Source organism: Mustela putorius, unplaced genomic scaffold, assembly GCF_011764305.1.
Source record: "Mustela putorius furo isolate JIRA1106 unplaced genomic scaffold, ASM1176430v1.1 tig00003853_pilon_pilon_pilon, whole genome shotgun sequence".
Lineage (NCBI taxonomy): Eukaryota > Metazoa > Chordata > Mammalia > Carnivora > Mustelidae > Mustela > Mustela putorius.
Genome location: NW_025422005.1, coordinates 74,997,223 through 75,001,380, shown reverse-complemented (window position 1 = coordinate 75,001,380; position 4,158 = coordinate 74,997,223).

The window sequence follows — 4,158 nt, the reverse complement described above, 5'->3', positions numbered from 1 at the left end:
AAAAAAAAAAAATCTTAAAGAAAAATAAATAAAGAAAAGAAAAACTTCAAAATATTTGCAGGAAATGGTGAACTACAAGATTACATAATGTACTTGAAAATGAGCTTATAGAAATTCCAAAGTGAAAATTGAGTAATTTTTCTGAAAAACTCAAAAGATGGCTTTAGAAGCAGATTAGACCCTCTCTGTAGAGAAAATAAAAGTAACATGATCCAACCCACTGATTCTTCCTGTACTTCTTTGGGTCTTTGTTGTTGCTTTACCAGTGGGTGAGGAAGTATGCCCTAGTTCATTAAATGTTTTCAGTATTTTGTCCTGTTATTTTTTATTCAGAATAATGTTACATAAATAACTGAAATAAAAATAAAAATCCCAAACTCTCAGTAATAACACAAAAGAAATCTAAGCGAAATCCCTCAACTGCCTGGGTTTTGTATGATATATTGCCTCTTGGACAGAGTGGTTTTTTTCTGAGTCCCAGACCAATCAAAGCAAGCCTAATGTAGGTGACAGTGATCATGATGATGACAGCAACGAATACAGTGCTGACAAGAGCTCAGCCTCCTCAGTTCATGTACTGTGGACTGACCCTGGATTTTTCATATATTTTTTTGCAGAGAGCAAAAGGCACTGTGTAATCCTGACTGACAGCAAGGTGGGCACTTTTAAAAAGGACTGCATTTAGTCCCTCAGTAACGATGTACTGAGCACTGACTACGTGCTGGGCACTGTGGAAGGCACTGGGAAGGCATTCTGTGGGTTGGCATAATAGCCATGGTCCCTGTGCTCATGCATTTTTTAGTTTAGAAATCAGACATTAAAACAAGTGACACCCACAAATGTAATTCTTGAATGTCTGAGAAGCACTGTAAAGGAATAATCCTGGGTGCCTTGAGTAAATATAGAAGGGAGACGCGATTTAGATTAGTCAGACAGCCGTCTTACCCTGACAAAATGAGGGAAGATTCATTTTTTCATTAAAAGCGGCATTAGGGAAGAAATGAGGGGAGGGAGTTCCAGGCAGATGGAGGGTTTGTGTGCAAAATTCCTGATTCCACAAGAGTCAGGTGTGTTCGGTATGTAAATAAAAGTCCTTGCCCTAAAGTGGAGAGAATTGTGATGGGAAGAGGAGCCAGCAGCATGCAGATTGGAGGACATTGTGGTCCCAGAATGACAACCACAAGGTTATATGAAGAGTGACATGACTTACTTCTTTTACAAAACTCACTGTGATGACTGGGTGAAAATGAACTGAACTGAAACTGAAAATGATCCCTGGTCATGCTATCAGTCCTAAAAATAGGTTTTTTAAAATTACTAGCTCTCTATAAAAGATTTAAAATCCTAAGTGCAGGAGAGGTGCAGGAACTCTTAGCCATAACGTTTTCCCCCTTGCTCCCTCCAAACTGCACACACTTCCAGCCACTACTTTTTTTCCCCAGCTTTAGCAAAATGCAATTGACACAGAACATCTTGTAAGTTTAAGGCGAATACCATTAGGTTTTAAAAGGTTCTAATATTCAGGGGTTTTTTTACCCAGAAAAATAATCTCTGAGATCTGTTAAGGCCCTTCAAAATGGCATTTGCTGTGAATATAATTCAGATTGCAACTGAAAGTAACGAAGAGATACTTTCATAACAGACTTCTTTCCAGGAAACCAAGTATCTTTCTGTATGTGCAAAACAAGAAGCTATTTATTTTGATCATCTACATCTCTAGCAAAATGTGTTAGAAGTGTTCTGTTAGACCACTGTCCCAAATGTGCTTTTGCGGGCTCTCTTTAGACACCATCGTCTTCCTCTAAGGCTACCTGCATTTCACTGGCCAGAAGGAATTCATGAACTAAAGGACTGCTGCTTGGCTGGGAACTTCACCAAAACCCCAGAGTGGTGTCATCCAAAACGTGTATTCAATTTAAACTGCAGGGCTCTCTTCTTCTGTGATACATTTTGCTACCGAGTTTCCAAAACAAAGGTATCTGGGTGCTATCTGAAAGCAGAGCCTTCCTCACATCGCCCTCCTTTCTTGTAACAGAACAGATACAGGATAATATAAAAAGATAAGGATTTATTAAACATCCGATCCTCTTGATAGAGAGACAGACGTGCATTGTAAAAACTCACTGACATGCCATTGGAGCAGAGGGGGTGAATGCAAGGATGTGAAAACAACGCAATAAAAAATGGTGCTAGATTGCTTTGTTAGGTAAGTTTTAATTGTTCCTAAAAGCAAGGTAGAGAGCAAACAGAAGAATAGAAGAGGCAGAAGAAGGCAAAGCCAGCAAGGTAGAAAGGGGCTGGGCTTCAGTGAAGTGAAATGTTTACGGCTCCCTTCAAGCTGTGAGAAGCAAAGAAATCTTAGGGAAGAAAAACGTCTTTCCTGATCTTTAATAAAATCTATTACAACTCACATGAGCTTTATGGATAGTCTTGCATTTGGCAGTGGGGCTCGCTTTCTGATTGAATTACTATCTAAAAGGAAAGATGTCAGCTTCCCCAAGATGGCAAAAATTATGCTGCCAAGAATCAGACAATGACCCAGTGTGGTCTCTGATGGCCCTTGAAACTACCCAAACCTTACAGCAAAATAAAGGGAATCACTCCTTAATATGCTTTCCCCTTTGGGAGTTTGTATAATTTGAGCCAGTAGTTTTGAATTACATAAATGGGTTTTTATTCCAATAAATGACCTTAGCAGAGAGAAGAAGTTTAACAAGAACTAGCAAACAAAAAGAGTTCTGAAAGTGAATTCCTTGGGAAGGGAATGGAAGTCCATGCCACGTATTCTTGGACAGCTCTAAGTTCTTCACTATGTCTAAAACATCAAGACACAATGACCTGGAGACTGGCTTACATGCATGAGATTGGCCCTTGGCACTAGAAGATAAGCTACAGATTTTGTGCTGCCCAAAACTAGGAGTAGTCTTTGAAAGGGTTGAAAAATTAAAGCAACTAAATGTCTTTCAAGTGGATTTCAATCAAATCCAAAAGTTATATACAAATCTATTTAAGAATCTACTCAAGGAAAAAAAAAAAAGAATCTACTCAAGGATACATTTACTAACACACAAGATCTCAAAAAAATTGTGTGAAAAAAAAATATTAAAAACAGGTGTATACTAAATGACTTCATTTTTGTAACAAAATCACTAAAGGATATCAGACATTCAATAGACATATGAAAAGATACTCAATTGTATGAGGCATCAAAATCACAATGTGTTAACAATGCACATCTGCCAAATGAACGATAAGCCCACAATACCAAGGATGATGAGGATGTAGAGAACATGGAATGAGCTGTGTTGCTAGTGCGAAGAGAAATCAGTATGACTATGAAAATATTTAGTAGTATCTTCTAATTTTGAATGTCTTTACAGCCATCTTTTTCTATGTATAGACACAAGAAGAATGTGCACATAAATGAAAAGATATATTAAATAAAAATCCTTAATAGTCAAAAAACTAGACAATGCTCAAACGTCTATCAATACTTGTGTCAATAAATGGACAATTCATAGAATGGAATACTAAATGGCAATGAGAATAAATGATCAACAGCTACACACAAAAATATAGACTAATCTCAACAAGTGTAATATTGAAAAAATATACTACTAAAAATTACACAGTTTATGATTCAACTTGAATATAGTACTACAGCAGGATAGTTGTTATTCTTGGCTGGGAGAGATGGGAGGTGACACAGCAGACTGGCAGGGTGTTTTTGGGAGTCCTGTCATGATGCGATTATTTGTATTTGGGGGCTGGTGATGTGGATGTGCTTAGTTTGAAAAATTCATACGTGTACAAATGTTTACAAGGTATGCACTTTTCCATATATATATTTATGCCTAAGAAGATTATTTAAAACATATCTGGGGATCAAACTAACAAACATATTTAAGAACTATACATAGACCCTCAACTCTATGGTCAACTAATCTTCGACAAAGCAGGAAAGAATGTCCAATGGAAAAAAGATAGCCTCTTCAATAAATGGTGTTGGGAAAATTGGACAGCCACATGCAGAAAAATGAAATTGGACCATTTCCTTACACCACACATGAAAATAGACTCAAAATGGATGAAGGACCTCAATGTGATAAAGGACTCCATCAAAATCCTTGAGGAGAACACAGGCAGCAACCTCTTCAA